Source organism: Bos mutus, chromosome 12 (assembly GCF_027580195.1).
Source record: "Bos mutus isolate GX-2022 chromosome 12, NWIPB_WYAK_1.1, whole genome shotgun sequence".
Lineage (NCBI taxonomy): Eukaryota > Metazoa > Chordata > Mammalia > Artiodactyla > Bovidae > Bos > Bos mutus.
Genome location: NC_091628.1, coordinates 17965464 through 17980864, shown reverse-complemented (window position 1 = coordinate 17980864; position 15401 = coordinate 17965464).

The window sequence follows — 15401 nt, the reverse complement described above, 5'->3', positions numbered from 1 at the left end:
CTAGTGGAGATGATGGAATTCCAGCTGAGCTATTTCAAATCCTGAAAGATGACTCTGTGAAAGTGCTGCACTCAATATGCAGGCAAATTTGGAAAACTCAGCAGTGGCCACCAGGACTGGAAAAGGTCAGTTTTCATTCCAATCCCAAAGAAAGGCAATGCCAAAGAATGTTCAAACTACCGCACAATTGCACTCATCTCACACGTTAGTAAAGTAATGCTTAAAATTCTCCAAGCAAGGTTTCAGCAATACATGAACCATGAACTTCCAAATGTTCAAGCTGGTTTTAGAAAAGGCAGAGGAACCAGAGATCAAATTGCCAAGATCCAATGGATCATCGAAAAAGCAAGAGAGTTCCAGAAAAACATCTACTTCTGCTTTATTGACTATGCCAAAGCCTTTGACTGTGTGGATCACAATAAACTGTGGAAAATTCTGAATGAGATGGGCATACCAGACCACCTGACCTGCCTCTTAAGAAATCTGTCTGCAGGTCAGGAAGCAACAGTTAGAACTGGACATAGAACAACAGACTGGTTCCAAACTGGGAAAGGAGTATGTCAAGGCATTATATGGTTACCCTGCTTATTTAATTTATATGCAGAGTACATCATGAGAAACGCTGGGCTGGAAGAAGCACAAGCTGGAATCAAGATTGCTGGGAGAAATATCAATAACCTCAGATATGCAGATGACACCACCCTTATGGCAGAAAGCGAAGAGGAACTAAAGAGCCTCTTGATGAAAGTGAAAGAGGAGAGTGAAAAAGTTGGCTTAAAGCTCAACATTCAGAAAACAAAGACCATGGCATCTGGTCCCATCATTTCATGGCAAATAGATGGGGAACCAGTAGAAACAGTGTCAGACTTTATTTTGGGGGGCTCCAAAATCACTGCAGATGGTGATTGCAGCCATGAAATTAAAAGACGCTTACTCCTTGGAAGGAAAGTTATGACCAACCTAGATAGCATATTCAAAAGCAGAGACATTACTTTGTCAACAAAGGTCTGTCTAGTCAAGGCTATGGTTTTTCCAGTGGTCATGTATGGATGTGAGAGTTGGACTGTGAAGAAAGCTGAGTGCCGAAGAATTGATGCTTTTGAACTGTAGTGTTGAAGAAGACTCTTGAGAGTCCCTTGGACTGCAAGGAGATCCAACCAGTCCATCCTAAAGGAGATCAGTCCTGGGTGTTCATTGGAAGGACTGATGTTGAAGCTGAAACTCCAATACTTTGGCAACCTCATGCGAAGACCTGACTCATTGGAAAAGACCCTGATGCTGGGAAAGATTGAGGGCAGGAGGAGAAGGGGACAACAGAGGATGAGATGGCTGGATGGCATCACCAACTCGATGGACATGGGTTTGGGTGGATTCGGGGAGTTGGTGATGGACAGGGAGGCCTGACGTGCTGTGGTTCATGGGGTTGCAAACTGAGCAACTGAACTGAAATGAACTGAGACTTAAGCAAGCACTGTTTTCCTCACTCCTTCCTAATTTCAAAATTGTTGTTGTTGTTCAGTTGCTCAGTCATGTCCAATTCTTTGTGACCCCATGGACTGCAGCATACCAGGCTTTCTTGTCCTTCACCATCTCCTGGACCTTGCTCAAACTCATGTCCATTGAGTGAGTGATGCCATGCAACATCTCATTCTCTGTGGTCCCCTTCCTCTCCTGCCTTCAATCTGTCCCAGCATCAGGGTCTTTTCTAATGAGTTGGCTCTTTGCATCAGGTGGCCAAAGTATTGGAGTTTCAGCTTCAGCATCAGTCCTTCCAATGAATATTCAGGGTTGATTTCCTTTAGGATGGACTGGTTGGATCTCCTTGCAGTCCAAGGGATTCTCAAGAGTCTTTTCCAACACCATAGTTCAAAAGCATCAGTTTTTGTTGCTCAGCCATCTTTATGGTCCAACTGACACGTCTGTACAGCTACTGGAAAAACTATAGCTTTGACTAAATGGACCTTTGTTGGTAATGTCTCTGCTTTTTAATATGCTGTCTAGGTTGGTCATAGCTTTTATTCCAAGGAGCAATCATCCTTTAATTTCATGGCTGCAGTCACCATCTGCAGTGATTTTGGAGCCCAAGAAAATAAAGTCTGTCACTGTTTCCATTGTTTTACCATCTGTTTGCCATGAAGTGATGGGACCGGACATCATGATCTTAGTTTTTTTGAATGTTGAGTTTTAAGCCTGCTTTTTCACTCTCCTCTTTCACTTTCATCAAGAGGCTGTTTAGTTCCTGTTTGCTTTCTGCCATAAGGGTGGTGTCATCTGCATATCTGAGGTTATTGCTATTTCCCCCAGCAGTACTTCAGATAGCCTTTATTGTTTCTAAATTTCTTACCTCCCAAGTTAATATATTTTATTGCCTCCCCACCTCAATTGTTGTTTGTTGTTCAGACGCACTAAGTTGTATCTGACCCGGTGACCCCATGGACTGCAGCATGCCAGGCTTCCCTGTCTTTCACTGTCTCCCAGAGTTGGCTCAAACTCATGTCCAATGCCATCCAACCATCTCATTCTCTGTTGCCTCCTTCTCCTCCTGTCCTCAATCCTATATATGTTTTCCAATTATTTTATTTTATACCATGTAACTGCTTTCCCTGATGAACTAAATTAGTTTTTAAGGGTGTTGTAATATGCCAGTATTAGTCACTCAGTCATATCTGACTCTTTGCAACCCCATGAACTGTAGCCTGTCAGGCTCCTCTGCCCAAGGAATTCTCCAGGAAAGAATACTGGAGTGGGTTGCCGTTTCCTTCTCCAGGGGATCTTCCCCACCCAGGGATGGAACCTTGGTCTCCTGCATTGCAGGCGGATTCTTTACCATCTGAGCCACTAGGGAAGTCAACCTGTAATATGCCAACCCTTTGGGAATTGTCTTATTTATAAATGCAGTTCTCTTTTGATTCGATTGACTGTGGCATTGACATTTTTACAGTATTTCAGTTTGATTGTGAGAAGAGTAGGTATGTTCCACTCTGAGTGCTTTAGTTTTCTAGTTGCCATCTGTCTGTTGTCCTCCTCCAAAGCCTGGCTATCAAGTCCATTCTTGCTAAGGATACGCTACGAGTCTTCACATTTAAAAGAGAGGGCTGGGGGAGAAACCATAAGAAATCAAGTTAAAAAAAATAAATGACAGAGAGGAACTGAGAGATATGGCAAGAAGGCACAAAGATAGTCCAACGGACAGAATCCACTCAGACCTGAACCCTACTCTGGCTTAAAGTTCATCTTGCCTCAGATCTTATCAGCAATACTCAACAAATAAACCATCTGTTCAGAGTAAGAGGTTGGAAGCTGCAATGCCTGGAGGGGCCTGGTAAGTTTTCACAAAGACAAGATTTTAGTTGGAGGAATGGGAAGGATTCGGATACAGGGAAACCAAAGGGAAGAGCACCTGAGTGGAGGAAACAGTGAGAAAAACACCAAGACCAGTAGAAAGGACTGAACCAGGCAAAGAGCAGCCTCTGGGAGAGGGTGTATGCTCAGCAAGGCGGGCATCAACAGCTGCAGAAGGTGGATGGAGCTGCAAATCTGCATGTCCTTTTAGAATAACTAGTGTGGAATTTTTCCTGAGGGGATTGCTGAACATTTCTGCAAATAACCTGTTTGAAAAAAAAAAAAAAGTTTTCTCTATAAAGATTAATCTGGCATTCTGAGCAAATAAGAAAGAAGGAAACACCAGAAACCATTAAAACAGCTTTCCAGACCATTGAATCAACTTCCCTCTTTAAAAAAAAACATGAGGATAAATGTGTTCCTTAATGCTTTTATTTATGTTAGAATAAAGGATACCATATAAACCAGCATAGCTAATAATAACATATGATAGAGAGAGAGTGTGTGTGTTTCTAGGTCAAATAAGTTATTATAAAAGTCAGGCGCGCAAAGACTAGCCGAAGACTATAGAAACTCTGCCCTGCTCTAGTTAAATTTTACCAAGCATCATAGGCCTTCCTTCATCCAGGAAGCCTAAGACCTTTCAGGCAAATGGTGCAGAGGTGCTGCTGTTGTCATAACTATGATTTTGGCAACACAGGTTGTGGGGGAAGGCGCTAATATTTCTCTATTGTGAGTGCATGCGTACAGAGCCCCCACACACAGGCAGCGTGTGTTTGTGAGAGTGCATGTGCATGTGTGTAGCCTAAACTTTGTAAGGTCCTCTATCATCGAATCAATCTAATGTCCCCAGTGAACTCTCTTCAGTCTATTCTGGGCAGTCTTCAGTGCAGGAGTTTGTCTGACTTGTACCTTTATCAGAATCTTTTTTCTCATTAATACAGAGAAAGCAGGTAGTTTGCCATTTTGTTACAACAAAAGAGGAATGAATATGAAATCAGTACTCATACATTTATTTTCATGAGTTTCTTAGATGTTTGATGAAATTTCCAGATAGTTCCATTTTTTTTTGTTCACTTTTTAAAAAATTAGACACTGTATGTAGTGTTGCTGACACTTTTGAGCCCCAACAAAGGTTCTCATGCCTGATGTTGCTTGAACCAATAGAACAAGACCAAGTTCAGTTCAGAAGCAAAGGAAATTAAAAAATTTTTTTTATTTACAGTTTTATTTGGCTTCACCAGGTTTTAGTTGCAGCATGCAGGATCTCTAGTTAGAGGATATGGGATCTAGCTCCCTAAGCAGGGCTTGAAACTAGGCCTCCTGCAGTGGGAGGGTGAAGTCTTAGCCACTGGACCACCAGGGAAGTCCTGGAAACATTTCTTTCATCAAAGAATGGAGAGCCAGCTGTGAGCTTGGGCTCCCGAGCACTTAACTCCACAGGCTGTGGGCGAAGCTGCTTTACAGGGAGCTCCCTGTTCCGCAGGGAGGGGGCAGGGTTCTCCCAGGAAGCTGCCCCTGAGCAAAACGGCCTGTCCGCACACAGCCCGCCGCTGCCATTTTGAATTGAGGTATCCCGTGTGTGTGTGTGTGTGTGTGTGTGTGTGTGTGTGTGTGTGTGTCTTGCAGGCGCAGCGTGTCTTGCGTCTTGCGTCTTGAGATCTGCAGATGGCCCTCCCAGCTGAGGTGTGGAGGGAGCCATTTTGAATCAGGAACTCTGGTGTGAAGTGCCAAGTTCAAGCCCTCTGCACGTGGCCCTCTTATGAGCACGTGAAACTAGACCAAGCACAGAAGAAGAAAAAAGGTTGGATTTTATTTTCTATTTCGGTTTCCCAAGAATTATTAACAGGCTTGGTCAATGATAGAGTAAAGTGAAAGTGAAGTCACTCAGTCGTGTCCAACTTTTTGGGACCCAGTGGACTGTAGCCCACCAGACTCCTCCGTCCATGGGATTCTCCAGGCAAGAATACTGGAGTGGGTTGCCATTTCCTTCTCCAGGGGATCTTCCCAACCCAGGGATCAAACCCAGGTCTCCTGCATTGCGGGCAGACGCTTTAACCTCTGAGCCACCAGGGAAGCCCATACAAACTCCTGAAGGCAGACTTCATCTAACACTGATTTTTTTTTTTTTTTGATGTATTCATTACCCTAGGATTAACAGTCCCCATGTGATTCCTAAATACTTTTTTCTTCCTTACTTTTTGACTTTTTCTTTACAGCTGAAACAAAAACAATGCCCACTACATGAATTCTGCTGAGTTATTTACCATTCCGACACTTTAGTGACATGAAGGAAAAACTATCACTTAAACCTAACTCCAAAAATATTATTTGAAGTGTAGGTGCATTCATTATTGGAACATATGGCAACATATATTCTCTCCTGGAAATATTTTCATAAATTTAATTGCCAAATAACTTGTAAAATTAATTTGCCTAGAAGCTTTATGAGAATGGCTAAGATAGTCTAATCATGGTTTGAGATACCACATCTCTAAATATTTTTGTATATTATATCTTGTATTTAATATATACTCATTAATTACATCTAAGGTATATATAAAATTTTAAATCTAGGTCAAAAATAGAAAAATTAAGGTTGGGCAGGGAATTTAAGAGTTAACTTGGCTGTTTGGGAGTAGTCAAATTTCTGAAAACCGTAAATGTAAAATCTCATGTTCTCAAACTAAATAGCCGGAAGATTTTGCCTTGTGTTCAGTGTTCTATCTACTACAATCATAGTCCTAGAAAAGCCTTCAAGAAGTCTTCTGATAGTTCTTTTACTGCTTTGTCCAAGAACAGACTGCAATATAATCTAATGGGAAGGCCATGCTTCCTCAGACACAACGCAAAATAACTTTCCTTCCAATCGTTTAAAAAAAAAAAAAAAATTCAAAAATCAACAAAAAACTTGAATTCGTTTGGTCTCCTGCACAACTGTTGTCAACTGAGCTATGATCACTAAAATGACATTTCCAACTTGGGACCTCAAGATACATTGCATCCAGCAATGGTTATTAAGCAAGGAAAACATTCATAAAGCAGCATAATTAATGGGGTAATAAGAGTAAGGGCTTTATTCCACATTGAATCTTCATGACTTCTAGGTGGTAGTACAACCCAAACCCAGCCATAGATACTGGTAAGGAGGCTATGTGTGTGTTCCTGCTAAGTTGCTTCGGTCGTGTCTGACTCTGTGCAACCCTATGGACTGTAGCCTGCCGGGCTTCTCTGTCCATGGGATTCTCCAGGCAAGAATACTAGAGTGGGTTCCCATGCCATTCTTCAGGGAATCTTCCTGACCCACGGATCAAACCCACGTTTCCTGCATCTGCTTTTTCCAGTGGTAGAAAGAATCCACTACCGCTGAGCCACCCGGGAAGCCCAATGAGGAGGCTATTTCCTATTTATTCAGAGATCATTTCTTAGATCACCATGACACTCTATGCCTAACTAAAACTTTCCCTGTATTTCTAACCCTTAGTAGACACAAAGACCTGGGAAAGACCTTACAATGAGTTACTAACAAACCCTTAGCACCTACTGGCACAGTTAATCTGTGTTGCCCGGGTCTGACTCCTTGCTACTACACTCCCAGGGCAAACAGAGGTGGGGCATATATTCAGAGCTGTGTTTCTTAAACTTGGTAATAATTGTAAGATCTTTGGGATGGTGACTGAATTGTTTTCTTCTCTTCAGTTCTGCCCCAGTACTCTCTAAAAATACTTTAAGGTTGTTCCATGCCCAAGAGGAGACTATTAAAAATATATATCTTATCTGTAAAACAAATTAGCAGACTACAACTAAAGGAGCTCAAGATAAGATTTATAACAATGAACTGTGCTGTGTGACCCATGCCAGGGACAAAAAAAGGTCTTGGGAAGTATGTTTAAGAGCGTCCCCATCACAGATTGCACCTTAAAAAACACTTGGATACAAAAGGAATTATTTTATTCCCCACCTAAGGAATATGGGTCCCAAATCACTTTAACCAACTGCAAAAGAACATGAGAAATGCAAATAAGTCCACCAGAGCAGGAGAAATGTACTTGGATTTTTACTTTGAATGTGGTATCATCAACTTCCTTCTACTTTGAATCATTGCATAAGAGGGAAGGCATATACCCAAGAGAAAAATTATACTTTGAGTCAGAAAGCATCTAAAGGGATCATTTCTGTATAATCTTTCATTTAGTTTTCCTCTGGCTAAATTTAAGAAAAGGCAGGGGGTGGGGGTGTTTGATTTATGAAAACTCTAGAGAATCAAGACCCAAGTATTTATTTAGAAACTTCTTTTTATGTTTATAATTTCCTTTAAAAGATGTTTCAGGCAGATAAAATAGGAGCAGAGCTGGAATATACATTTTGAAGGCCAAGGGAAATTCAGGCATGTTAAGTATACTAAACACACACGTTTCTCCTTAGGATGTTCTTGGAGCTGGTTGATTACACTACATAATAGGCCTAAAAAATCCATCTTGAGAAATCACCTGACCTAAGCCAGAAACTGCTCATTTAGCTGCCATTTGCTTTAAGAGATTACATGAAAGGAAAAGAAATATTATAAAAGAAGATCAGATAAGATGCTAAAAGATAGTCTGAGGAAGTGACCCACCTTTGGTTTCATCAGAGACAACAGCAAAGGAATAAAGAATAGTATCTTCTTCCTCTTTCAAAGTGCTTACTCTGGGCCATTTTTTTTTTTTTTTTAGATGTAGAAGAATTGAAGGAATAAACACAGTAAGACATTCCCTGAAAGAACAAAATCGTGCAGAACTGCAAATAAACTTCCAGTCATACAAAAAAAAATTCCTTGTAGTTTCAGAAATGTCCATACACTTAGGCACATATTTAAAGTAGCCTAGTCTCAATGATCATCCTTTAAGTTACTAAAAGAAGGGAGACATGGGGGCAATACTTCACTGTGGCTTGCACTATTCAGAAGAGGACTATTTGTTCTTTTTTTTAAGATTTTTTTTTTTTTTGATGTGGACCATTTTTAAAGTCTTCATTGAATTTGTTACAGTATTGATTCTGTTTTATGTTTTGGTTTTTCTGGCCATGAGGCTCCCTGAACCTGCACCCTCTGCACTAGGAGGCCAAGTCTTAACCACTGGGTCTCCAGGGAAGTCCGAGGACCTTTTGTTCTTAACTCTTTCAGTGCCTCTCAGCGCTGTGGGTCAAAACATCACCTATGGAGCTTGCTGCTCTAGATACACCATACCAAATTTTTCTTTCCTTTGGGTTATTCAGTTTTCAAAAAATTCATTTCTTTATGAAAGTGAACTAGTTACCTTTTTGCAAAAAGAAAGATGATACTTTGGAGGCATAATAAAGTATATTGCATTATAGACAATCCCAAGAAATAGCACGGCCATCATTCTAAGACACCAGAGTTAACTGAATGAAAATGAGAGTGCTTATAACAGACACAAACATGTGTATGCTGCAGATGAGGAATCTTAATGGCATTTAACCAAAGCAATTCAATTCAATTTTTTAAGAAACCATTTGCCACAGTACCTATCAGTTCAGTTCAGTTCAGTCGCTCAGTCGTGTCCGACTCTTTGCAACCCCATGAATCGCAGCACACCAGGCCTCCCTGTCCATCACCAACTCCTGGAGTTCACTCAAAACTCATGTCCATTGAGTCGGTGATGCCATCCAGCCATCTCATCCTCTGTCGTCCCCTTCTCCTCCTGCCCCCAATCCCTCCCAGCATCAGAGTCTTTTCCAATGAGTCAACTCTTCTCATGAGGTGGCCAAAGTACTGGAGTTTCAGCTTTAGCATCATTCCTTCCAAAGAACACCCAGGGCTGATCTCCTTGAGAATGGACTGCTTGGATTTCCTTGCAGTCCAAGGGACTCTGAAGAGTCTACTCCAACACCACAGTTCAAAAGCATCAATTCTTTGGCGCTCAGCCTTCTTCACAGTCCAACTCTCACATCCATACATGACCACTGGAAAAACCATAGCCTTGACCTATAGACACTTTATAAAAAAGCATAACTGAAATAATGAGGGTGAGGAAAGGCCCTTGCTAAAAAACAAGTAGATTCCTTGTTAATAGCAAGTTGGTTGCAGAACAGTGTGCAACGACACAAAGATAAAGGAAGACGTGAGTAAAGAGGGTGCGGTGTATGAGAAGTGGAAGAGAGGACACGTATCATTAAGGACAAGCAGGTTCTGCGAGGCAAGAATTTAAGCTAAAGTATCTTATTGTCAAATGCAGTGCATCCAAAAGGAAAGTAAATGGCTGAGTGGCTGCTTCCGTCAGGTTTCCAGAAGACTTTCTTACAGAGTTCCCAAGAAAAGCCAGTCTTTTGGAATCTCTAGCACCCGTGATCTAAACGGTATTTTCAAACAACTGAGGAGGGAGGCAGGACTAACATGCTTGAAGTCATGACTTAACAAAGAAGACAAGGGAGGAGAATCATTGCTAAACTGAAGTTAACCCCGAACCCGAAGGTGCAGAGCACACGAAGCTCTGTTCCCAAGGCAATGCTACTCTCATTTGGGGAGCTTCTCCTTCCCAGCCAAACTGAGAATTCTTACTTGGAGCAGGCTCCCTTTGGAAGAAACTTGAGGAAGATAGAACACACACATCCACACACACACACACTCACACACACACACTCACACACACACACACAGAAAAGGAAGCGAAAAGAGTGTTTTTAGTCTCACACATCCTGTGCTTTTTTCAGCTGCTATTTTGAAGGATAAACATTACATTTGTGGTTGAATTTTTCCCTAGGGTCAAGAAAAACAAAACAATATGGTCGTGAAAAGAAGAGATTTGAGAGGGAGCTGGTGACCTTGGAAATGCAAGCTGCTTTCCTGGTTTTAAAAACAAAATAAAACAAAGAAACCTTTAAAAAACAAACAAACAAAAAAAACCCCAAAACATAAAGTGGCTGAAAAAGAGTGAAGACCTTGTATCTATCTCCAGTGCCCATGGGGCCCCAGGCTGGTTCTCAAGGAGCCTAAACACAAAGACACTCTGTCAAGTGGGAATTTCTGTGAGCGGAGAAATGGCACGCTGTACCTGAACGGCTGCATTCCATTTTCAGGTTTCATTCAACTGGCATTTTATAAGGCGGGACATTTTGCTCAACTCTGGTCTAATGGAAGCTAGAATGTTTCCATATTCTTCTCAGCCAGATAATTATAGCCAACTGTATTCAGGAAACTGGCAGAATTTTTTTCTAGATGTGAAGGAACCTGCTTTACCAGTGTGTCAGTTCCATACAATCTTTTGTTTTCATATTAGACATCAAAGGTAGTTCTTACTTCTAAATCCAGGAATCCTGCTGTCATTACAAACACTGTCCTAAAGGCTAGAGTCTCCCGAGAGATGGGAGAATTTGAAAGGCGACAGATCCTTGGAGATCAACCTGCACAGAACTGGTGGGGGCCGTGGGTAGAGGCAGTGCTGATCTACATACTATTGAGCTGCCTTGAAAAATGACTCAAGCTGGCTGATAACGTAAGCGTGGAAGGGTGCTATAAAGCGGCTTCTTTCGCACAGTCTACAGTGTGATTGACTTGCATGGTGCCATTAGGTCAGAACTGGAAGATAAAAAGGGTTTCAGGATCCCGCAGATGTATGATTCTTAAATCTCCCCGTAACTGAAAAAGTATTATTGGATGGGAATCATATTCACTTCTTATGGCGGCTCTAACAAATTATCTCACAAGTGATGGCTTCAAACAATAGAAATTTATTCCCTCACAGATCTGGAGGTCAGAAGTCCTGAACTCGTATCACCAGACTGAAATCAAGGTGTTGATGGAGCCACATGTCCTCCAAAGGGAGAATCCATCCATTGACTCTTCTTGCTTTTGCTGGTTCTTGACATTCCTTGGCCTGTGGCTTCATCATCAAATCTTCAAGTACAGCATCTTTAAATCCGTCTCTGCTTTCTCCTCTTTGTTTAGTCACTAAGTTTTGTCTGGGTTCTTTTGTGACCCCATGGACTGTAGTCCACCAGGCTCTGGCACCTCTGGGATTTCCCAGGCAAGAATACTGGAGTGGGTAACCATTTCCTTCTCCAAGGGATCTTCCCAACCCAGGAATCGAACCCGGGACTCCTTCATCTCCTGCATTGGCAGTCAGATTCTTAACCACTGAGTCATCCTGGGAAGCCCATCCTCTACAAAGCTAGAATTTAAAAGTAATGAGCCACCTGGACAATTGCACGTATCTCACATGCTAGGAAAGTAATGCTCAAAATTCTCCAAGCCAGTACATGAACCGTGAACTTTCAGATGTTCAAGCTGGATTTAGAAAAGGCAGAGGAACCAGAGATCAACTTGCCAACATCTGCTGAATCATCAAAAAAACCAAGAGAGTTCCAGAGAAACATCTACTTCTGCTTTATTGACTATGCCAAAGCCTTTGACTGTGTGGATCACAATAAACTGTGGAAAATTCTGAAAGAGACGGGAATACCAGACCATCTGACTTGCCTCCAGAGAAATCTGTATGCAGGTAAGGAAGTAACAGTTAGAACTGGACATGGAACCACAAACTGGTTCCAAATCGGGAAAGGAGTACGTCAAGGCTGCATATTGTCACCCCACTTATTTAACTTATATGCAGAGTACATCCAGCACAAGCTGGAATCAGGATTGCAGGGAGAAATATCAATAACCTCAGATGTGCAGATGACACCACTCTTATTGCAGAAAGCAAAGAGGAATCAAAGAGTCTCTTGATGAAAGTGAAAGAGGAGAGTGAAAAAGTTGGCTTAAAGCTCAGTATTCAGAAAACGAAGATCATGGCATCTGGTCCCATCACTTCATGGGAAATAGATGGGGAAACAGTGGAAACAGTGTCCGACTTTATTTTCTTGGGCTCCAAAATCACTGCAGATGGTGACTGCAGCCATGAAATTAAAAGACTCTTGCTCCTTGGAAGAAAAGTTATGACCAACATGGACAGCATATTGAAAAGCAGAGACATTACTTTGCCAACAAAGGTCTGTCTTGTCAAAGCTATGGTCACATATGGATGTGAGAGTTGGGCCATAAAGCTGAGCACTGAAGAATTGATGCTTTTGAACTGTGGTGTTGGAGAAGACTCTTGAGAGTCCCTTGGACTGCAAGGAGATCCAACCAGTCCATCCTAAAGGAGATCAGTCCTGGGTGTTCATTGGAAGGACTGATGCTGAAGCTGAAACTCCAATACCTTGGCCACCTGATGTGAAGACCTGACTCATTTGAAAAGACCCTGGTGCTGGGAAATATTGAAGGTGGGAGGAGAAGGGGATGACAGAGGATGGGGTGGTTGGATGGCATCACTGACTCAATGGACATGAGTTTGAGTTAACACCAGAAGTGGATGATGGACAGGGAGGCCTGGTGTGTTGCAGTCCATGGGGTGGCAAAGAGTCGGCCATGACTGAGCAAATGAACTGAACTGAGCTGATTGATTAAACAGGGGCTTTCCAGGGGGTGCTAGTGGCAAAGAACCCACTTGCCAAGGCAGATGTAAGAGATACATATTTGATCCCCAGGTCAGAAAGATCCCCTGAAGGAGGGCATGGCAACCCACCCAGTATTCTTGCCTGGAGAATCCCATGGACAGAGGAGCCTGGTGGGCTACAGTCCATGGGGTTGCACAGGATGGCCATGACTAAAGCAACTTAGCACACACACATTGATGAAACAGTGTATATTATCAGAATCAAGTTGTATACTCTTCAAAGTGTTCAATGAACATTGTAGTTGACAGTCCAACACCTATTCCATTCTAATCACATTTAAGAGATTTGGCTATAGATTGAGGACATACCCAATTTTTACCAATGGATGTAAGTCTTCAAAGAAAAGCTTTTTTCCTTTTATGAGAGCACCAAGAGAGAGATGAGTTTTCTTGTTCCTCTATATTTTGCTGTATCTGGACATGACTTAGAATTATTTACACACTATGTTACTTTTTTTTTTTTCCTTTTTGGCCTTGCTACACAGCTTGTGGGATCTTCATTTCCTGACCAGAGACTGAACCTAGACCCTTGCAGTAAAAACAGAGTCCTAGCCACTGAACCACCACAGAATTCCCCCCACTATGTTACGAATAGAAAATCTAAGAGCTAAATAGAACCTGGGTCTTTGATGGCATTACAAAAAAATATGGTAGTGAACTAGTTTATTCTTATTTTTTTTTAGTTTGGCTGCAGTGGGTCTGTATTGCAGCATTTGGGTTTTCTCTAGTTGCTGTGCTCAGATTTAGTTGCCTGGAGGCATGTGAGATCTTAGCTCCCCAACCAGGGATCGAACCCATGTCCCCTGCAATGGAAGGCTGATTCTCAACCACTGGACCACCACGGAAGTCCTCGGATGTCAAGATCAAGATAGTATACTGACCCACTGCAGATCTCACCTTACCTCTGATTAGGTTCATTAAGCTATTTCCTTCTTAAGTCAGTTTTTATTTTGCTTTGTTTTTACCGTGTTTTCTGTAGCTGTACTGGAAAGAATCCTGACTGATACCAAGTATAAAAGTAAAGTAAATGTGTATCAGTGCAACTTTTTTGAAAAAGAAAGAAAGAAAACACAATAGAGAATATGTGAAAATATGTAACTGCTGGGAATGGCCAGCATTTAAATAAGGTTTGCTGTTGGCTGGGCACTGGGCTAGGTGCTTTATATACGTTAACTCATTTTATCCTCATAATACTTCTAATGAGGTGATTACCATTATCATCCCACTTAACAGATAACAAGCTATCTTTGACAATTTGTAAGTGCTTGGCAGAGCCAGAATTTGATCCCAGGCAGTCAAATTCTAGAATACTCATATGTTATTCTGTATTACCTCTCATATCTCTATATTTCTCTCTCTCTTTTAAAGTGGCTCTTCCAAATAAAGAGTTAAACAACCATGTATCAATATTCCTAACTGCACTTGAAAAGTGGTTAAAGGAGATATGCACACTGTATCCGTTATCAACTGTTGGGTTACAAATGAGCCCCAAATTCTGTGCTTTAAAACAAAAACAGTTATGTATTTTGCTCCTAAATCTTTAATTCAAGCAGAACTCAGCAGGATCCCTTACCTCTGTCCTCACCCCACAGCATCAGCAGGAGCGACTAGTTTGAGCACTAGTGAGTCAAGATGACTCATGCCTGCGGTTAGCAAGTGGGTGCTGGCTTTGTCCTGAGCTCAGCCAGGGCCACGTGTTGCAGCCCTCTGCACTGCTGCTCCACCTGGACCTCCTCACAGTGACTTGGGCTTTCTCACAGCAGAGTGGCTGAGTCCTAAGAGCAAGCGTAGAATGCGATGCACTTATTTTGAACTGAAGCAGACACTGTATTGCATTTTTTTTTTTTTTAACTTAGCCTTGGAGGTCACATAGTATCACTTCTGCCAGAGTCACAAGCCCACCCAAAATCAAGGGGAAGAGCATAGAGCTTATCTCTCAGTGGGAAGAGTGTCGAAGAAAAATGTATTGGATGATTAGGTTGATATAGACAGATTAGGGAAACATAATCTGCCACAAACACGTTTATGCCTGGGACAATAGAGATAGGAAGTCACTGAGTGGGAAAACATAGTCACAAATGTAAAAAAAAAAAAAAAAAGCCAATTTAAAAACTTCCCAAAGAATAAAAGATTTTGTGTTTGGCAAGGCTGAAGGTGAATTGTAAATGGGGGCATGTTTTTTGGAAAGCCACCTGACAGTATTCATACTCTTTGACACAATATAAAAATATTGGATTGAACTCGTGTCCCCTTACTTTATACAATTATCATACAGAATGTAAATCGCCCATATTTACGGACATCTTCTCAGTACATCATACATTCTGTATGATAATTGTATAAGTAAGGCTTCTCTAGTGGTGCAGAGGTTAAGAATTTACATGCTGAGAGACAGCTAAGCCTGTGCACCACAACTGCTGAGCCCACGCGCCCTAGAGCCTGTGCTCCACAAAAGGAGAAGCCGCTGCAATGAGCAGCCCATGCACTGCAGCTAGAGAACAACCCCAGCTCCCTGCAACTGGAGAAAGCCTGAGCACCTCAATGAAGATCCAGCACAGCCCTAAATAG